This window comes from Coregonus lavaretus (genome assembly GCF_964263955.1).
Source record: "Coregonus lavaretus genome assembly, chromosome: 9".
Taxonomy (NCBI): Eukaryota; Metazoa; Chordata; class Actinopteri; order Salmoniformes; family Salmonidae; genus Coregonus; species Coregonus lavaretus.
Genome location: NC_139996.1, coordinates 49,765,145 through 49,787,722, shown reverse-complemented (window position 1 = coordinate 49,787,722; position 22,578 = coordinate 49,765,145).

The following is a 22,578-nucleotide window of genomic DNA, read 5'->3' as shown; positions in this document are numbered from 1 at the left end:
GGCCGTGGCTCGGGTGGCTGAGGTCCTTGATGATCTTTTTGGCCTTCCTGTGACACCAGCTGCTGTAGATGTTCTGAAGAGAAGGCAGTGTGCTCCCGGTGATGCGTTAGGCTGATCGCACCACCCTCTGCAGAGCCCTGCGGTTGCGGACGGTGCAGTTGCCGTACCAGGCGGTAATACAGCCCGACATTATGCTCTCAAAGGTGCATCTGTAAACGTTTGTGAGGGTCTTAGGGGCCAAGCCAAATTTCTTCAGCCTCCTGAGGTTGAAGAGGCGCTGTTGCGCCTTCTTCACTACACTGTCTGTGTGGGTGGACCATTTCAGATTGTCAGTGACGTATACACCAAGGAACTTGAATCTTTTCACCTTCTCCACTGTGGTCCCGTCGATGTGGATGGGGGCGTGTTCCCTCTGCTGCCTCCTGAAGTCCACGATCAGCTCCTTTGCTTTGTTGAGGGAGAGGTTATTTTGTGCCTGGAGGAAAAACTTCAGGCAGGTTCTGTTCTGCCTTCATCAATCATCACAGACAGTGAGGGAAAAAAGTATTTGATCCCCTGCTGATTTTGTATGTTTGCCCACTGACAAAGAAATTATCAGTCTATAATTTTAATGGTAGGTTTATTTGAACAGTGAGAGTCAGAATAACAACAAAACAATCCAGAAAATGCATGTCAAAAATGTTATACATTGATTTGCATTTTAATGAGGGAAATAAGTATTTGACCCCTCTGCAAAACATGACATAGTACTTGGTGGCAAAACCCTTGTTGGCAATCACAGAGGTCAGACGTTTCTTGTAGTTGGCCACCAGGTTTGCACACATCTAAGGAGGGATTTTGATCCACTCCTCTTTGCAGATCTTCTCCAAGTCATTAAGGTTTCGAGGTTGACATTTGGCAACTCGAACCTTCAGCTCCCTCCACAGATTTTCTATGGGATTAAGGTCTGGAGACTGGCTAGGCCACTCCAGGACCTTAATGTGCCTCTTCTTGAGCCACTCCTTTGTTGCCTTGGCCGTGTGTTTTGGGTCATTGTCATGCTGGAATACCCGTCCACGACCCATTTTCAATGCCCTGGCTGAGGGAAGGAGGTTCTCACCCAAGATTGGCCCCGTCCCTCGTCCCTTTGATGCAGTGAAGTTGTCCTGTCCAGAAAAACACCCCCAAAGCATAATGTTTCCACCTCCATGTTTGACGGTGGGGATGGTGTTCTTGGGGTCATAGGCAGCATTCCTCCTCCTCCAAACACGGCGAGTTGAGTTGATGCCAAAGAGTTCGATTTTGGTCTCATCTGACCACAACACTTTCACCCAGTTCTCCTCTGAATCATTCAGATGTTCATTGGCAAACTTCAGACGGCCCTGTATATGTGCTTTCTTGAGCAGGGGTACCTTGCGGGCACTGCAGGATTTCAGTCCTTTACGGCGTAGTGTGTTACCAATTGTTTTCTTGGTGACTATGGTCCCAGCTGCCTTGAGATCATTGACAAGATCCTCCCGTGTAGTTCTCGGCTGATTCCTCACCGCTCTCATGATCATTGCAACTCCACGAGGTGAGATCTTGCATGGAGCCCCAGGCCGAGGGAAATTGACAGGTCTTTTGTGTTTCTTCCATTTGCGAATAATCGCACCAAATGTTGTCACCTTCTCACCAAGCTGCTTGGCGATGGTCTTGTAGCCCATTCCAGCCTTGTGTAGGTTTACAATCTTGTCCCTGACATCCTTGGAGAGCTCTTTGGTCTTGGCCATGGTGGAGAGTTTGGAATCTGATTGATTGATTGCTTCTGTGGACAGGTGTCTTTTATACAGGTAACAAGCTGAGATTAGAAGCACTCCCTTTAAGTGTGTGCTCCTAATCTCAGCTCATTACCTGTATAAAAGACACCTGGGAGCCAGAAATCTTTCTGATTGAGAGGGGGTCAAATACTTATTTCCCTCATTAAAATGCAAATCAATTTATAACATTTTTGACATGCGTTTTTCTGGATTTTTTTGTTGTTATTCTGTCTCTCACTGTTCAAATAACCTACCATTAAAAGTATAGACTGATCATTTCTTTGTCAGTGGGCAAACGTACAAAATCAGCAGGGGATCAAATACTTTTTTCCCTCACTGTATTATCTACTTTTTCACCCAGGTTATAATCCATGAGACAGAACTAGGCCCTACATTTACAATGTGCATAGCTTGAATGAATCATATAGTCCTGGTCAAATGTTATTGTTGAAAGAGCAACTCACTGTAAATGCATCCTTTTTACTTTAAGCATTACAGTATTATAACCAACTGTGGTGTTGTGTGATTTTTCATGTATCAAGTAAGACTCAAATATGGGAAGGTTTAGTATGAATAAGTAAATGTTAGCTCAACTGGCACAGTTATAAGAACATTACCTTTTTTGTATTTCAGGAGGTGCAGACTATGAGGGAGTTGGAGACGCGCCATGAGCACAGACAGATAGACCAAGGTGAGCAGGTGAGAGGGGAGGACGTTGGAGACCTCGTAAAGTTTGTAGCATCTCAATCCCTGTCATCCAGGGCGTTGTATTTTCAGGAGGTGTTTAAGGAAGAACACGTGGCCTCATTACAGCTCAACAAGGGTGTGCTTTGTTTTTACTGTTCAAAGACATTCCGAGCAGGAAAGAAACGCATTGCCAGTAAGATGTATCCTGCTTTTGTGTCAACTTGGTTTAATATCTGGAAGAAAGCAATTGAAAAGTTTGCCAATCACCAAGGCTCTCAATGCCACAAAAATGTTTTCACCACATACTTGCATGAGAATGAAGCACAGCCTGTGAATATACAACTCTCACATGCACAAAACAACAGCAGAAAGAGGTCAGAGAAAACCTATGGAAGATCGTGGGGGGCATCAAATATTTGGCTAGGCAGGGTAAGGCTTCCAGATGACACGACAGAAAAGGAGGGAAACGTCAAACAGCTGCTTGTGTACAATGCTGAGGATGACTCAAAACTGGCAACGTGACTACGATGACACCAGGATTTCAGCAGTCCGAAAATTCAAAATGAAACTTTATGTATAATGAGTAGTGTTATTTAAAGAAAATTAGTAAAAAACATCTTGCAATATTCTATAGTTATTGATGGCTCTCAGGACATAGCAGGTATCGAGCAAGAATCCATATGTCTTTGTTTTGTAGATGGAGACCTCGAACCCAGATAAGAATTTGTTGGACTGTATGAGAATATATTAGACAGTATGAGAATACTGGGGAGAATATTGCTAAAGTGGCCACTGATATTTTGGCTTCGCCTAAACCTCCCCTTCTCACAGTAGTGTGGGCAAACATATGATGGTGCTGCAAACATGTCAGGCAGTGTGCAGGGTGTTCAGGCTCTTCTGAGGAAACAACAGCCACTGGCACCATATGTTAATTGTGGACCACAGTGTGTTAACCTTTTTACTCAAGCGGCCTGCTCAGCCTCTCTATTTGTTAGAGAGTTTGAGTTTGGTACATGAATTAGGAGGGTTTTTCAAACATTCAGGCAAGTTCAAAGTTATCTTCAACAAGATAGCCAGGTCAGAAACTGGACATCACATCACCCTGAAACCCTTGTGCCCCACCAGGTGGACAGTGTACACCAGCGATACGCACTGTACTGCATCAATATGAGTCTGTCCTTACATCGTTGGAAGAGATGGCTTCATGTAGCACGAAGGAGACGGCATGGGCTCCATGAAAACTTTCTGAAGGGAAATACTGTCCTTGGGCTTACCCTTGCAGAGGATGTGATGACTGACTTGGAGGGCTTGAATGTCCCTGCAGCACAGAAGGCAAACGATCTCAGCAATATTAGCTGTCAATCATGTGAAAGCAGACATGGCAAATAAACAAACAGAGGAGCATTTTAACAGGATGTGTTCAAAAGCAACTCAAATTAGCACTTCCTTGGACCTGGTGTCTATTAAGAGGCCACACATCTGCCACCCTCTGAAACATTTCTTAGGCCTTGCTGAGCCTCATGTCCATGATACTGCAGAATCATACTACAGAATGCAGTACTTCACATCTTAGATACTACAAGTGTACAATTCACAGACCGTTTTGACCAGGGGGGGCTCCACACACACCAGAAATTGGAAAAGCTGCTCGTCTCTGGAGAAATGGATGGTGTGGTCAACCAATACCCAGAGTTGGAGCCCAGGGCGTTGCAGGTACAGCTAGCCATGCTAGAGTCTTACTACACATACAGCACCTGCTCGCAAGAACATGGTACCAGAGGTGAGAAGTCTCTTCAATCAAAAACCTTGGTGAGACTTCTACTTGTTGTTCCTGCGTCCTCTGCTGAGGCTGAGAGAAGCTTCAGTGCCATAAGAAGACTGAAAACATGGCTCAGAACATCAATGACACAGAAGTGACTGAACAATGTGGCTGTATGCCATGTTCACCAGGAAAGTTTGGACAAGTTAGACTGGACAAAAATCTGTCAGAGCATAGTCAGTATAAGTGACATCCGCGAAAAAGTTTTGGGATCATTTATTTGAGTCCAGTCCAGCCTCTGGCTGCTGCATTCAGAGTCGAGCCATTGTCTGTCTCCTTCAAAGTCCAGTCCAGTCTCTGTCATCCACCTGCAGATTACATCAACCCTCAATCTTTAGTACCAGTAAGTTAAATACTGTATTACTCCTGGACTAATTTACAGTTTCATTGGAGACTCTCCCCTGACTCTTTCTCTCTCTCCAACATGCATTCAGCCATTTCTTAGTTAAACTCAGACCACACTGAACCCTGAAGTGGCCCAGTGCCAGTGACCATATATCTTTAATATTACGTGAAATATATAAAAGCCACCTTTTAACTATTGTCTTCAATGACAGCTGTTTGTTAGACTGAAAATCAGGACTCGAAAAATACTGGAAGGTATGTTTTAGCTCAGCCCCCTCAAATGTATGCCTTCCACCTGTAAACTATGAAAAACAACAAACTTGATAGTCAATGTATGATCAACTTAGCAGATGATATCCTATGTAAATATTAATGTGCATCATTATAATAGTACTCAGTGTGCATCTTTTGTGTCTTCTTAATATTTGCCTTAAAATACTTTCATTGATGATGGCAACAGACCCGGTGTTATTATTTAAAGGGTTGGTCTCTGCATGCCTTAAGGTTGAGTATGAGTTTTACAAAATGATCAACAGCTGTGGTTTTGTGTGTGTATTAAAGTAAGACAAAAAGTAAAGTCTCTCTCGCTCTCTGCAGGTGGTCCAGTTGTGTGGCTCTCTGATAAGCCTGCCAGTTCAGAGCTGCTATGTGTTTTCTATATATTTGTCTTCCCTATAGTATACTGTAGAATACTATACTACACACTGTAGTATCCCTCGATCATGTGTGGTACTTACTATTGAATGTTGTAGTATACAGTAGAATACTATAGTAAATACTACAGTATTATTCGCAAAAAAACACTGTAGTAAATACTACAGTAATGTCCGCAATAACCGTAGTCCACAAAAACAATATATTTTTTTAACTATAATAAATACTACAGTATTACGTTTGCATATACCCTGCCCATTCCCCTCCCCATATCACAATTTGTGCTACCCATAAGTATAGACCATATATTGTCTTCCCTACAGGTTATAGAAAAAGAGCAGAAGTGCTGAACTATCCATTTACACCCCAGTCCAACCTACAGGTTAAGGAAAATGTGCTCTTTTAGTATTTCTCCAGTAAGTTTCCTGAAGGAGAAATTCTCCACTTCTATGTCAAAGATAATAAAACACAAAAACACTATAGTAAATACTACAGTATACTACAGTCTGCAAATACACTACAGTAAACACTACAGTATAACCCAAACTGCAAAAACACTACATTAATTACTATAGTATATTCGACTGTTTTCTTATACTAAAGTATTTATACTATAGTTAACTAAATACTACAGTATACTACAGAATACTACAGTAAATACTGACTTTAGTCTGCAAAAACACTACAGTGAATACAATAGTATTTATACCATAGTATACTATAGTATTTTTTTATGTGAGCATTTAGTGTCCTCAAGTTACTAGCTAGCAATTCTTGGCATTGTTACTAGCTTGCTATTGTTAGCATAAGTACTGCATTGACTGTAGTGAGCCATACAGATACAAACGTGAGAATATAGACCTTGACGCCAAGACAGGTTTTAGTGAGATACACTGGTTGCAGTGAAATACACTACATTTATAGGATGTTTGCAACATTCATTTCAGTCTATCTCTCAGTATTATTTTCAGTCTATCTCTCAGCATTCATTTCAGTTTATCTCTCAGCATTCATTTCAGTTTATCTATTAAAGGTATACTTAATGCTAAATTACGCTAGGCTGAACACTGGCAAACCAGAATTGAATCTGCCCTTAAGGAAAAAACATATGAATTTCACATATAAAACTACACATGAGCACATGAGCACATGAGAACATGATCTCATGTGAAATGAATGTGAAATAAATGTGAGAACATGTGGATGCAAAATTTCAACAACAACATGTGAAAACCCAGGTGTCAAATGTCATTTAGAATATTTTACTTTGAAAGTTATAATTGACATTAATTAAATGTAAACATTCATGGTCCCCTGCAGGTTTGTCTAGTTCCCGGGTTTGTTCCAGGGATATTCTTAGAACATTGTGTCATGGTCCCCTGGAGGTTTTTGATGCTAGCTACTTGAAGTTCCTGCTGCGCCACCAGATCTGTGGACTTAATGGAGATTAGCAAGAATACATTTATGCATTTTGCCTAAAGTTGCAGTAAAAATAAAGTAAATACAGACAACAACTTGAAGGTGTTATTTCTTTAAAAATGACAGTATGCTGCTGTATTCTGATTTAAATTACTGTAAAATCTTGTATTGTGACCACAATTGGGACTCAGCCTTAAATTATATTTGAACTCATAACCTCTTGGTCACTAGCAAACTGAAATGCTCTGCTACAGTACAGCTACACCACCAGATCTGTGAGTATTAAAGAGATATGGCCAAGAATTGCTAAAAGCTGCCCAGAATCAAGTAAATAATTATCCAATTATTTACATTTTAGTCATTTAGCAGACGCTCTTATCCAGAGCGACTTACAGTTAGTGAGTACATACATTTTTCATACTGTCACCTCCAACATAACATCAACTTAAAACTAGCAGTTGACGTAGAGTATACATTAATTATTTAGGGATTTGAACTTGCAACCTCTTGTTTCTGCAGTGCCACCAGGTTCATGACAATTGGTTGGAACATATATTAGCACACTCTCAAAAAAATAAGGGTATGGTTAGGGTACACTACTGTGTTGTTACCTGGGGTACAACAAGGTCAAAGGTACACTTCACATGTACACATATGAACTCACATGGTACAGTTTGGTAACTTGTAGGTATAATGGGCAATTTTTCTAGCCAATATTTTGAATATAAGGTACGATCATCACTGTGCTTTGATAGGTGGAGGAAATATACTGGGCTCATTAGCATATTTGGGGGCGAGGTCAACTAGATATATATTTGTGTCAACCGTCAGTGGAAGTGTTGTAGCAGTTTAAGTGTTTGATGATTATGCCGATGCAAGTAGAGCATCTACTTTGACAAAGTTAGTTCTGAAAACTTTATATGGGAATGTGTCAGTAATGAGCTGTATTGCAAAGAGTTTGTTGTGCATTTTTCAGTAGCAGAAGTTGCTGTGAATTTGTAATTTCTTAACTGGAAACTACTTGTTATTGTAAAAGTCACAATAACTTACTAGCATAATGTTGCCAGTAATTTACAGGACACTTGCTGCCACTAGAAATCTTGCCAGTAACCTACTGTGCCTTCACCGACTCTTCTATTGACAACATGGACATCACTTGCTGATTGCCAGCATACTGTAACAACAGAAGCCTATCAGAAGATAGCAGGCATTGCTTATTCGAGGCGTGGCATTCAGCTAGCTCTTTTTGGTCTCTCATAAGAGGGAACGTCATCCAAGTTATGTGCTCTGTTCATAAACATTATGCTTGTACACTGTCAGTTCTGCAACCTTGTTAAAGGCTGAAATAAGTGTAATGCCAAAGAAGCATATGATTTTTAATTTATAGCTAGTCACCATGTAATTGTAATAATCACTTTCCTACCAGACCATCAGGTCAAAGAGTGTGATGGATTAAAGGCATTGCATGGTCAATCTGACGTCTGCATTGGCTGTTTAAGGTGATGCGGCCTCTGCAGAAGTCAGGGCATTCATACTTGTATTGTATATGTGGTCCTCTGTAGCTTAATTGGTAGAGCATGGCGCTTGTAACGCCAGGGTAGTGGGTTTGATCCCCGGGACCACCCATACCTAAAAATGTATGCACACATGACTGTAAGTCGCTTTGGATAAAAGCGTCTGCTAAATGGCATATTATTATATTATTATTATACATCTTACGCTTCGACGAGAAGTGTAGAGCTGTTGTGAAGGAAGTTATCGAGGAAGTGAGTTTTGGTTTATACAGAACCTCCCGCCCTCACCTACCGTCAACCAATCATGTCAATGCAGAGCTATACGGAGCCCTCCGAATTGTTAAAACATTTGAGAGGCGCACGGTGATGCGGTATGGAGCTCAATTTGGCCTCTGCGTGCCTCCGGAGGGCTCTGTATAGCTCCGTTGTAACTAGTTGACAGTTATGTTATTGAAAATTAAACATTAACTTCCTCTGAACCAGCTGCCATTAAGCTACTGGAAAATGCATTGTCACAAGTTCTTGCAAAGATTGCAGAACTGACCATTAGTGATGTTACGTTTGATACCGGAGCTCCGAGGCATGTGTCGAAATCGCTAAGCAGCTAACTTCGAAGCAGTGTGCCGATGCGTGTATCACTTTATCAGAAGTACGTCATCAATGACGTCCAAAGCTTTGTTTGATCAAGTGCTTTTTCAAACCGTGTGTTGCAAAATGCGAGATCCCACTGATTTCACTCTTGTTCTGGTGCTTTCTTCGATTCAGTTCTTGAAAAATAGTAAACTTCCAACTAATTATAGGCTATTAAAGCAAACAACTCACCTCTGCGCCACAGAGTTTTGATAAAACACATCTATCTGATAATCACACACCACTATTTATTGCTGACCAGCAAATGTCAGTAATGTGCATTGTGAACACTGATGTGGGAGCTGTGGTCGGGAGAGGTTGTGTTTTCTCTAAGCAGGAGGTAAGCTTGGCTTCTTTTATGGTGTTGAGTAAAGCTTAAACCATGTATTTAGATCGTAGGTAGGTAGTTGTAGTTAGGTATTGTAGGTAGTTTATTTAGGTAGTTATTTAGGTAGTTATTGTAGGTTTCCGTAGGTAATTATTTTAGGTAAGTATTGTTTACGGCGGAGCCCGGCGAAGCACGAGGCTAGCTAGCTAGCGGGTAGCTACTGGTAACGTTTAGCAACGGTGGAGAGTTGTTTCCAATGTTAATGTGCCAGCTAGCCAACGTTAAATTTTTGCTGCGTTATGAAAGGAACTAGACACGGACACGAATTATCTGTTTAGTGTGTTAACACACTACTGGTAGTTTGTTGTAACCAAGTATTGGTGCTAAACTGTGTGTTATTGGATGCTAGCATGCTAGTTAGCTATGGCGTCATAGTTAGGCATCGTGGGCTGTTGTGGGTAGTTACTGTAGGTTAGCATTGTTTTTCGGCGGTGCCGGGTGTAGCACGAAGCTAGCTAGCTAGCCGTTCTTCAAACAAAGTCAACACAGTAGCCATTGCTAGCTAGCCAACACGACCAGCTAACTGTACTGTAGTAGCTAAATACAATATACTTGTGCTAGCTAGCCAACGTCTAATTATTGCTGCGTTATGAAAGGAACTAGACACGGACACGAATGATCTGTTTAGTGTGTTAACACACTATTGGTAGTTTGTTGTAACCAAGTATTGGTGCTAAACTGTGTGTTATTGGATGCTAGCATGCTAGTTAGCTATGGTGTCATAGTTAGGCATCGTGGGCTGTTGTGGGTAGTTACTGTAGGTTGGCTTTGTCTTCGGCGGTGCCGGGTGTAGCACGAAGCTAGCTAGCTAGCCGTTTTTCGAACAGAGTCAACACAGTAGCCATTGTGTGCTGTACTGTGGCAGCTAAATACAATATATTTGTGCTAAGCTAGCCAACGTTTAATTATTGCTGCGTTATGAAAGGAACTAGACACGGACACGAATTATCTGCTTAGTGTGTTAACACACTATTGGTGGTTTGTTGTGACCAAGTGTTGGTGCTAAACTGTGTGTTATTGGATGCTAGCATGCTAGTTAGCTATGGTGTCATAGTTAGCTAGCTGAATAAAGTGGGTTGAGTCTATTCCTTTAAACATTGAACCGCTGTGGTTCACAACAATTCTGATTTCTAAAGGTGGAAGTTGGGAGAGTTTTTGTTCGGGTGGTTCAGTGAAACAATTATAGTTTCTGAGGTGGAAGTTTTGGTGAGGGAGGCCCTGCTCTCTCCTCTCCCAGATGTTTAGTTCATTTCATTCCGATCTCCTCTGCATTATTGTAGCCATTTGCTACAGCCTGTCAACTATGCCTCTGCCTATCCCTGTTCTCTCCTCTCTGCACAGGCTACACAAACGCCTCACACCGCGTGGCTGCTGCCTCTCTAACCTGGTGGTCCCTGCACGCACCCCACACCTGGAGTTCCAGGTCTCAGGCAGCCTCTGGAACTGCCGTTCTGCTGCCAACAAAGCTGACTTCATCCTATGCTAACCTCCAGTCCCTCGACTTCCTGGCGCTGACGGAAACATGGATTACCACTGAAAACACTGCTACTCCTACTGCTCTCTCCTCGTCTGACCATGTGTTCTCGCATACCCCGAGAGCATCTGGTCAGAGGGGTGGTGGCACAGGAATCCTCATCTCTCCCAAGTGGACATTCTCAATTTTTCCCCTAACCCACCTGTCTATCTCCTCATTTGAATTCCATGCTGTCACAGTCACTAGCCCATTTAAGCTTAATATCCTTGTCATCTATCGCCCTCCAGGTTCCCTTGGAGAGTTCATCAATGAGCTTGACGCCTTGATAAGTTCCTTTCCTGAGGATGGCTCACCCCTCACAGTTTTGGGGGATTTCAACCTCCCTATGTCCACATTTGACTCATTTCTCTCTGCCTCCTTCTTTCCACTCCTCTCCTCTTTTGACCTCACCCTCTCACCGTCCCCCCCTACTCACAAGGCAGGCAATACGCTTGACCTCATCTTTACTAGATGCTGCTCTTCTACTAATCTCACTGCAACTCCCCTCCATGTCTCCGACCACTACTTTGTTTCCTTTTCTCTCTCGCTCTCCTCCAACACTACTCACTCTGCCCCTACACAGATGGTAATGCGCCGCCGCAACCTTCGCTCTCTCTCTCCCACTACTCTCTCCTCTTCCATCCTATCATCTCTTCCCTCTGCTCAATCCTTCTCCCTCCAATCTCCTGATTCTGCCTCCTCAACCCTCCTCTCCTCCCTTTCTGCATCCTTTGACTCTCTGTGTCCCCTATCCTCCCGGCCGGCTCGGTCCTCCCCTCCAGCTCCGTGGCTTGATGACTCATTGCGAGCTCACAGAACAGAGCTCCGGGCAGCGGAGCGGAAATGGAAGAAAACTAAACTCCCTGCCGACCTGGCATCTTTTCACTCCCTCCTCTCTACATTTTCTTCATCTGTTTCTGCTGCTAAGGCCACTTTCTACCACTCTAAATTCCAAGCATCTGCCTCTAACCCTAGGAAGCTCTTTGCCACATTTTCCTCCCTCCTGAATCCTCCCCACTTTGAAAAGAAGGTTGACGACATCCGATCCTCGTTTGTTAAGTCTAATGACACTGCCCTACCCTATGCTTTGACTTCTTTCTCCCCTCTCTCTCCAGATAAAATCCTGCGACTTGTGACTGCAGGCCGCCCAACAACCTGCCCGCTTGACCCCATCCCCTCCTCTCTTCTCCAGACCATCTCCGGTGACCTTCTCCTCTACCTCACCTCGCTGATCAACTCATCCTTGACCGCTGGCCATGTCCCTTCCGTCTTCAAGAGAGCGAGAGTTGCTCCCCTTCTCAAAAAACCAACACTCGATCCCACTGATGTCAACAACTACAGACCAGTATCCCTTCTTTCTTTTCTTTCCAAAACTATTGAGCGTGCCGTCTTTAGCCAACTCTCTTGCTATCTCTCTCAGAATGACCTTCTTGATCCAAACCAGTCAGGTTTCAGGACTGGTCATTCAACTGAGACTGCTCTTCTCTGTGTCACGGAGGCTCTCCGCACTGCTAAAGCTAACTCTCTCTCCTCTGCTCTTGTCCTTCTAGACCTGTCTGCTGCCTTTGATACTGTGAACCATCAGATCCTCCTCTCCACCCTCTCCGAGCTGGGCATCTCCGGCGCGGCTCACTCCTGGATTGCGTCCTACCTGACCGGTCGCTCCTACCAAGTGGCGTGGCGAGAAGCTGTCTCCGCACCACGTGCTCTCACCACTGGTGTCCCCCAGGGCTCAGTTCTAGGCCCTCTCCTTTTCTCCCTATACACCAAGTCACTTGGCTCTGTCATATCCTCACATGGCCTCTCCTATCATTGCTACGCTGACGATACACAACTAATCTTCTCCTTTCCCCCTTCTGATAACCAGGTGGCGAATCGCATCTCTGCATGTCTGGCAGACATATCAGTATGGATGACGGATCACCACCTCAAGCTGAACCCTGGCAAGACGGAGCTGCTCTTCCTCCCGGGGAAGGACTGCCCGTTCCATGATCTCGCCATCACGGTTGACAACTCCGTTGTGTCCTCCTCCCAGAGTGCGAAGAGCCTTGGCGTGACCCTGGACAACACCCTGTCGTTCTCCGCTAACATCAAGGCGGTGACCCGCTCCTGCAGGTTCATGCTCTACAACATTCGGAGAGTACGACCCTGCCTTACACAGGAAGCGGCACAGGTCCTAATCCAGGCACTTGTCATCTCCCGTCTGGATTACTGCAACTCGCTGTTGGCTGGCCTCCCTGCCTGTGCCATTAAACCCCTACAACTCATCCAGAATGCCGCAGCCCGTCTGGTGTTCAACCTTCCCAAGTTCTCTCACGTCACCCCCCTCCTCCGCACACTCCACTGGCTTCCAGTTGAAGCTCGCATCCGTTACAAGACCATGGTGCTTGCCTATGGAGCAGTGAGGGGAACGGCACCTCTGTACCTTCGGGCTCTGATCAGTCCCTACACCCAAACGAGGGCATTGCGTTCATCCACCTCTGGCCTGCTGGCTCCCCTTCCTCTGCGGAAGCATAGTTCCCGCTCAGCCCAGTCAAAACTGTTCGCTGCTCTGGCACCCCAATGGTGGAACAAGCTCCCTCACGACGCCAGGACAGCGGAGTCACTCACCACCTTCCGGAGACATTTGAAACCCCACCTCTTTAAGGAATACCTGGGATAGGATAAAGTAATCCTTCTACCCCCCGCCAAAAAAAAATTGTAAAGTGGTTATCCCACTGGCTATAGGGTGAATGCACCAATTTGTGAGTCGCTCTGGATAAGAGCGTCTGCTAAATGACGTAAATGTGCCCTTGAGCAAGGCACTTAACCCTAATTGCTCCTGTAAGTCGCTCTGGATAAGAGCGTCTGCTAAATGACTAAAATGCAAAAAAATTTAAATGTAACACATAATGAAGCTCAGATTAACGAAAAAAAATTCAGCACAATTTTGCAGAAGCATTCAGAATACCTCAGTTTTCTACCACTACTGACAACGTCAAGAGATGCTTAGCTTTCATTAACATAATGATCAAATCACATAAACTGGTACAACATTTCCACTGACGGTTGGCACAAATACAACATATTTTAGACCATGCCCCCAAATATGCTAATGAGCCCCCACTAGCACATTGCCCCCACCTACATTTCAAAGTGTAGTAATGAGTTTACCTAATGCTGCATTCGTAACCAAGTGGGAAGTGGGAGTTTACCACATACGAAAGGGAAAAATCCACTTTAACCACCCTCCAACTGGTAATTACTAGTGGAAACGCATCTATCATCCCTGAGCTCCAACTTCTCTCACATGCTGACCTCTGATGTCCCCCACTAAGGAAAATACCTTGATAACAGCATTTTTTTCAGTTAAATGTAACAACAAAATATTATTCATAAAAATCTATCAAATATGGTTTTTGAACTCGTTTTCAAGCATGATAGCTGTACTTTTAGTTTATGGTTGACACCGCTTGTTGGCCATTAGACAATTGGTGTTTCCCAACGATTTCAAAGCACGTGAATGCATCCAACTGGTATTTACGACTTCACAGCTGGTAAATTCCCACCTCCCACATGATTACAAACGCAGCTTTATATTTAATATATTGGGTAGAAAAATTGTCAATTTTACTAGGTTAGCTGCACATGTACCCTAATAGGTACCGACCATTACCATGTGAGTTCCTATGTGTACCTCTGAAGGTACCTTTACTTTGAAGTCCAAAGTGTAGGAATACAGGTGAAATCAATTATTGACACAGACATGGTGGTGTAGCAGGAAGATCGGAATGCTGTGAACCAAGAGGTTCAAATCCCAGGTAAGGACATGTTGAATAATAATTACTGTATAAATGTGTAAGTTGAAAACACTGTATGTTAAAAGCACTGAGCGTGTAGCATAATTACTATTTTTTGTTTGCAGGTCATTACCTGTGCAACCTGGTAAATATTTGAATCCACATGTGAAAGGTTATGTGAATCCACAAGGAAAAATGTGAATCCACATGTGATACTTCATGTGAAATATCATCACATGTGAAGTGTTCCAAAAACACATGGTTACACATGATTTCACATGCGCAAAACATGTTGAAATGTCACGTGAAATCAAGTGATTTTCCACATTTGAAATCATGTGGTTTTCAGTAAGGGTGAGTCCCCCACAAAACATTCCCCAACAACACTTTGGTATTATTCCTATGAAATAATCACTTTGCAGCTCAGGGATATCACTTCCCCCAGCCCCCAATGCAACATGCTGAAACAACATGCTGAAACTTTGCCTCGTTGAACATACAGAGCCGGAGAAACTGAGATAGATTGCGTTCTCAATGAACAAACCCCATTACTCCCTCTCTCTCTCGCTCTCAATTCAATTCAATAAATGCTTTATTGGCATGAATGGATGGTTGCCACTGTTGCCAAAGCAATTTATATGAAGTATTATATAAACGAAAAACATGTTTGCGCAACAATAATAATATATACAGTACATCAACAACCATCTCTCTCCCTCTCTCTCTCTGTTCTCTGAATCGGCTCAGTATATGGGGAGGTTGCTTTCAGGTCTGACTCGGGTTCACGGCGGCACTCCCCTGCTGGGATGGAATGTTTAGAGTGAATCCACGTTAGTTATTTTTCTACCTCCTCTCAGGGTTTGAGGCAGCTGTCCATCATGCGCACCTCTGTGTGGCTGGGTTCAAGGGTCACGGTAGCCCCTGGTATTTTTCAACACATCAAGGCTATCAGGAAGTGGAGCAACCACTTACCCAAGGTCAGTCAGAGGAGAAGGTAAACGTAACCTCTCCTCTGGTGAAGAAGTGAAAACACAGTGTGAGCCAGTGGAATGGACAGAAAAACGATTGTTGAGTCAATTATAGAGATTTTTGCCTTTAAATCTCATATACAGTGCCTTCAGAAAGTATTCACACCCCTTGACTTTTTCCACATTTTGTTGTGTTACAGCCTAAATTTAAAATTGATTACATTTAGATGTTGTGTCACTGGCCTACACACAATACCCCATAATATCAAAGTGGAATTATGTTTTTAGAAATGTTTACAAATTAATACAAAATGAAAAGCTGAAATATCTTCAGTCAATAAGTATTCAACCCATTTGTTATGGCAAGCCTAAATAAATGCAGGAGTAAAAATTTGCTTTACAAGTTGCATGGACTCACTCTGTGTGCAATAATAGTGTTTAACATGATTTTTGAATGACTACCTCAGCTCTGTATCCCACACATACAATTATCGTAAGGTCCTTCAGTCGAGCAGTGAATTTCAAAGACAGATTCAACCACAAAGACCAGGGAGGTTTTCCAATGCTTTTCAAAGAAGGGCACCTATTGGTAGATGGGGTAAAAAATAAATAATCTGACATTGAATATTCCTTTGAGCATGGTGAAGTTACTAATTACACCTAGTCACTACAATGATACAGGCATCCTTCCTAATTCAGTTGCTGGAGAGGAAGAAAACCACTCAGTACAATGGTGACTTCAAAACAGTCACAGAGTTTAATGGCTGTGATAGGAGAGAACTGAGGATGGATCAACAACATTTGTATTTGTATTTATTATGGATCCCCATTAGCTGCTACCAAGGCAGCAGCTACTCTTCCTGGGGTCCAGCAAAATTAAGGCAGTTCATACAATTTTAAAAACATTACAATACATTCACAGATTTCACAACACACTGTGTGCCCTCAGGCCCCTACTCCACCACTACCACATATATACAGTACAAAATCAATGTGTACGTGTGTGTATAGTGTGTATGTTATTGTGTGTGTGTATGCATGTGTCTGTGCCTATGTTTGTGTTGCTTCACAGTCCCCACTGTTCCATAAGGTGTTTTTTTAATTTTACTACTTGCATCAGTTACTTGATGTGGAATAGAGTTCCATGTAGTCATGGCTCTATGTAGTACTGTGCGCCTCCCATAGTCTGTTCTGGACTTGGGGACTGTGAAGAGACCTCTGGTGGCATGTCTTGTGGGGTATGCATGGGTGTCCGAACTGTGCGCCAGTATTTAAAACAGACAGCTCAGTGCATTCAACATGTCAATACCTTTCATAAGTACAAGTAGTGATGAAGTCAATCTCTCCTCCACTTTGAGCCAGGAGAGATTGACATGCATATTATTAATATTAGCTCTCTGTGTACATTTAAGGGCCAGCCGTGCTGCCCTGTTCTGAGCCAAAGTCCTTTTTTTGTGGTGTAGTGTCTAAACAGTTTATGACTTTGTTGATGTTTGCAAATGGTGTGTTAGAGGAAGTCTGTTAGGTGGCCTCCTGGGATTGGTTTATGGGAAAACACCCATATTATGTTACATAGGGCATAGGATATAAATACCATGGTTGAAACAAAGGACGTAGAGTAACAACATATTAGAGATTGGGAGAGTTGTTCTCCAGATGTATGCAGAAGTCTGTAAATTGGCGCTGAAATCTTCAATGTAATAAACTATTATAATCGAGGACAGTGTCAGCGGATTCCTTATCCTCACAGCATAATTAGCATCATTATTTAGATACCACAGAATGGCGACGAGGAACTTTGGGACGTGTTGCGTCTCTCCAGCGTTCCATTCATGAGCTACGAAGTGACTCCCGCTCAAGACGCCGGCACATAAGGTGAGATTTCTCACAATTTTGTGCGCTGGTCGGTTCGTTTGCTTATGTGGGTGTGTGCGCTGAGGAGATGTACTGTTTGAAAGACTTATGTGTGCACTTTGCTGTTATTTGCTGTGGGATAAGAGTCCGTTCTAAATTTCTAAATTTGTTTGCGCTGGAAACAACGCAAACAGGGGGGAGTGTCTATAGGAATTGATAATACTAGACACAGGGATATTTTGCTTGAATAAAATTCAAAAAGAATACAATGAAGGAATAAGGCCAAGGGAAAATGTATACAAATTAGGACGTTGTTGATCTATGGTAAGCCCTCAAACGAGGCGATCATTAGGATGGGCCGAAAATCCTGAAAACTCACTAGGTTGATTTTTGAGGTCAGTTCTGGGAATTGGGGTTTGTGGTAGATACATTCGGTTGAAAGTTACCCCTCGACTTATAATTGACGAGGTATATGTTCGAAGTAACCTCTCATTGAATATCTGCAAACTCGAGGTAGCATAAATTTAGGAACAATGAAAAATAAGGAACGACTGTAGCATGCTTTAGAGGACCGTAGGAACGGATGTATTGCTCTTGAATTGTGTGTGTGTGGGGGAGAAAAAGAAAGAAAGAAAATAATAAAATAAAGACGTCTCTGTTGTGTTTAAGCTGTGTGTCGACTCATGTTAGGATAAGATTTATGTTAGAGATATATACATATATATGTTTTGGTTGAGAACAGGGGTTTTAGTTTTTTGTAAGGAAATATGTAAGTTAAGGTTAAAATCTTATGAGTCTCCGTTAGTGAGAACGTTAATAATTGTTAACTATATATAAGCCCCCTGGAAGGACGTTAAGGTTAAAATCTTATGAGTCTCTATAAAAAGAGAACGTTTAATAACTGTTAGAAGATTATTAGCCTAAACGGAGGAGTTTCAAGAGTGTATAGAGATGTTTTGTAATGGGAAAAGAAAATAACTATAAATCTGCAGATTAGGATAAGTGAAGTTAAGAAATTTCAAAGTAGGATTTGTGTTCTATGTTTTGTGTTGGTTTGTGAGTTCTGTTAAGTGTTACTGTTTATCTGTGTTGGGGAATTAACGGAGGGACAGCTGGTCTGTCTCCTTTCTGTTGTTTAGCTTGGAGAGAGCTGCTTGGGAGCTCTTCTCACTCTGAAATCGCACTGGTGAATGTGTGGGATTTTATGAGTTTAGAGTTACGTAGAGCAAATATGCCACTCCCCTGCCTGCACTGAGCTGCTGTGACATGCAGACATAGAAGGAGGGGGAGACTTACACACAAATAAAGTATTCTGTTTGTTAAATCGGCTGTTGCTTAACGATGAAACTATTTGATTGAGATCTATTGAATTGATAAATGAGAGATATGTTGACGGATTAAAAATAAATAAAATAAAATGTTATTGAGCTATTTATAATATTCCTGAGTTAAGCTGTTTGCTTATTTCTTAGCGCGAGTGTGAACATAGGTTTGAATAAAAGGGTATTGCATGATTTAAATAACCCAGTGAGTGCATGAAATACTAAATTCTTGTCTGTTCCTTTGTTCTTCTGTGATATGAGAGACGAGAAGGAGGAGACAGAGAGAGAGAGAAGGTGCTGATGAGTGCGTCACGCGACAGGGTGTGCTGCAACGGATCCAGTCCAATTAAGGCTAGTAATGTTCTGTTCACAAAACGTACCTTCCCATACAGGATATTTTGTGTGCCTAGCATATTTCATGTTGTGACAATTTGACAGGGACTTGGCAACAGACTGATCAATTGATGTAATTAAGAATTGCATATTGGAGTTTTTTGTGCATGAGTTGGTTTGTTTAGAGTTGTGTTGGAAATCCAGCACTGACATTATTCTGTAAAATTAAGGTAATTGGGTGCTTATTAAGCAATTGGTTTGTGGGTGCTGTAGTGTTGCTGGATTAGAGGTCTTTCTTTTTTGGATTGCTCTGAAGTTGACTACTTTCCTTTACTTTTCCTGATCGGATGTGGTAAGATTGCCACTAATCAATAATTTGGTAAAATAAAATAAAATAAAAATGAATAAATTAATAAATTGATGAATAAATTAATACATTAATTGATTAATTAATTAATTAATTTGGAAAAAATAAAAATAAAAAAGGGAGGGAAACATAAGCTACATAGTCTAAAATAATAAAATAATTCACAATAAAGGAATATAAAAGAGTTGTTACAATGGGGAAAAAGGACATCAAAACTATGAAAGTAATTACTCCTGTTGATGTAGTAGAAAATAGTAATCCTCTAGTTAATGGTATTGCAAGGTTATCTGGAAAATTGAATAAACGTTGGCCTGACATTGAACAACCATGGCCAGTGGAAGGGACTCTTAACCCTGACGTCATAAACATAATGAAAGTGCTTCTGTCAATTTATAAGGCAGATCAAAAGAAGGGGGGAAAAAGGGAACAACGTAAAGAAAAGAGACAAAGAGAGCTGGGTGTTCTTAAGCTGTTTGAAAATGAAGGACAAAAACTGATAAAAGATACCAACGATAAAAGAAACAGAGGTATAGAGAAAATGGCAAAAGAGGTGAAGGTGACAGAAAAACTAATGGCAGAAGTGAATACACCTTTTTCACATACGGATTCAGCAAAAAGACCCCCACCTTATGAGAAAGAAGTAGAGTTTAAGGACATCTATCCTCAGCTTCCAATGATCATTCAGGAGGGTGATTTTTGCATCAGAGATGAAGATGAACGAATAATAGAGAGAGGACAAGCAGAAACTACCATAAAGATGAATCCAAACTCCAAAAGTAAGAAGAAAACGAGATGTCTGGAAACTAAGGGTGGAGTGAGTTTCAGGAGGATGGAACTTGAAGATGATGATGATGATGATCAAAGTGATTCAGAAGAGATCATGGGTGGATATGACCCTGTGATCAGATGGAGGTTGGCCAGAGCGGAAAGAAGGGGTGATGGAAGTTGGAAGAAGGATACTAGAGATTCGATCTCTGATGAAAGTGAAGATGGAGAAAGCGATGAAGATTTGGAGATTAAAGGTGCTTCATGTTCAAGAGGATTTTATTGTACAATGACTAGCACAGAAGAAATAGAAAGAGATATAGATCATATAGCCCATCAAGTGGATCTGTACAGGAAAAAGGAACACAACCAGAAAGAACAGGACAAAGAAACTCTCAGAAAACTCAATCAAATACAACTGGTGTAGAATAAGAAGGAGAAGAAACAAGCTTTGGTTATGCAGAATCAGTGTGCACCAAATCAACAATCACTGCCACAGCTTCAACCGGACCAGTTCCAACCGCAATTGTACCAGCCACCAATAGCGGTACCAGTTGTTTCATATCCACAGCCAGTCGCTGGACAGACACAGAATTGGAGAGGAAGAGGACGAGAAGGCTTAGAAAGAGGAAGAGGAGGAAGATTTAAGCCATACTTCCAGCAATCTTCAGAAGTGTGTTATAATTGTGGACAGGTTGGTCACTTTGCCCGTGAGTGTAATGGGCCAGGAGGAAACATCAGAGGGAATTTCAGAGGAAGATATAGGGGCCAGTCAAGATCATCTGGAGGACCGGTGAACCCTTATAGGGGCCCGGAGCAAGGATTCTAGGAGTGCCCAGAAGATCCGAAAGGGGGGTGTCAGCTGGTAGCATCAGGACTGGAAAAAGATCCTACAATTGAGGTGAAAATAAACAACCGACCATTGGAAGTGATGGCGGATAGCGGAGCTGCTTTTACCTGTGTTCGGCCTGAAGATGCTACACATCTCCCTATGTCCAATCAACTAATTAGGACAATCGGATTTGAGGGAGTGAAACAGCTGATTCTTCTTATGGAACCAATTGAGCTCTGCTATAAAAATCAGAAAATTACAATACCCATACTGGTATCAGAACATACACCTATTGCATTGTTGGGAAGAGATGCATTGTGTAAGTTGAACTGTACAATAAAATGTACACCAGACGGCTGTCTGGTAGAAGTGCCAAAGGAAAAGGTTTGCCAATTGTTGATGATGACAGAGATGGATTCTTCTACAGTATTCTGGATTGGAAATCTCAGTGAAGATTTTTTGAAGCAGGCTAAGATATGGGAGAAATGTATTGTGGCAAATATGCCAGATGCGAGGCTTCCGGAATATCCATTTCATTGTACGCTCAGGTATTTCAAGAATGCTGCCCAATCGAACTCTGAGGAATGGTTGAGTCAAAGAAAGTTCAACTCAGCTCATGTTGCATAATTTTAGGACAACAAGGAGCAGCTATGAAGATAAACACAGACGATTATCTGGATAAAGAATTGGAGATTGAGAAGAGTGTGCCACATGTGACCTTGTTGGTTTCTGAAGGCTATGAGCAGAAGCAAATAGGAGAAATGATGACAGAAGCAGAGAAAGTTGTTTTCGTACCGATGAAAGAGAATTTGGGGATTTGGAGGAGTGAAGATCAGCGACTTCTCAAAATAATGATTTCGGCTCAAGGACAAGGAGAGCCACAAGCTGTACGGATGACACATGAATCTATTTGCAGTGTGAAGATGGATTCAGACCCTATGAAAGAGGAGATGTTGCAACAAGTTCAAGAATGTTTGAGGTCTCAACACAGTACCGATATTGGACTTGTGAAATCAGCCCAACCGGTGAAAGTTGAACTTCGACCAGGAGCCAGACCTCCTCGGAAGAATCAGTATCCAGTGAAAGATGAAGCAATCCAAGGGATTGAACCACAAATTGAAGGACTTTCGAAAGCAGGTGTTTTGAAGGCAATAAAAAAAAATCCTCAGAGTAGCAATCCTTTGTTGTCTTTGGAGAAACCATGAGGGGTTGATAGTAGCGCCTCTAGACCTATTAGGTCTGATGATTCAGGAAGCACATGGGTTAGCTCATGTTGCAAGGGGGGAGGTTAGGAGAAAGATCACAAAGGAGTATGGTTTTTGGGAACCATATTTGCTTGAACAGGTTGACTATGTCATAGGCAGGTGCACAATCTGTCTGAAAAATAATGTTTACAGGGGTGTGACTGTTATTCTTGGTTAGGATGTCCAACTAAGCGAAAATATGCTCAATCGGTTGCCAAGTTCTTGTGTAAAGAAGTCATAAACAGGTGGGGTCTTCCCGATCAAATATCCTCAAATTAGTGGGGGAGAGTTTTGTGGATAAATCAGTGAAATGGTTTTTGAAAAAGTTAGGAGAAAAGTCAGACTAAAACGTTACGAAAACTAGGGTTGA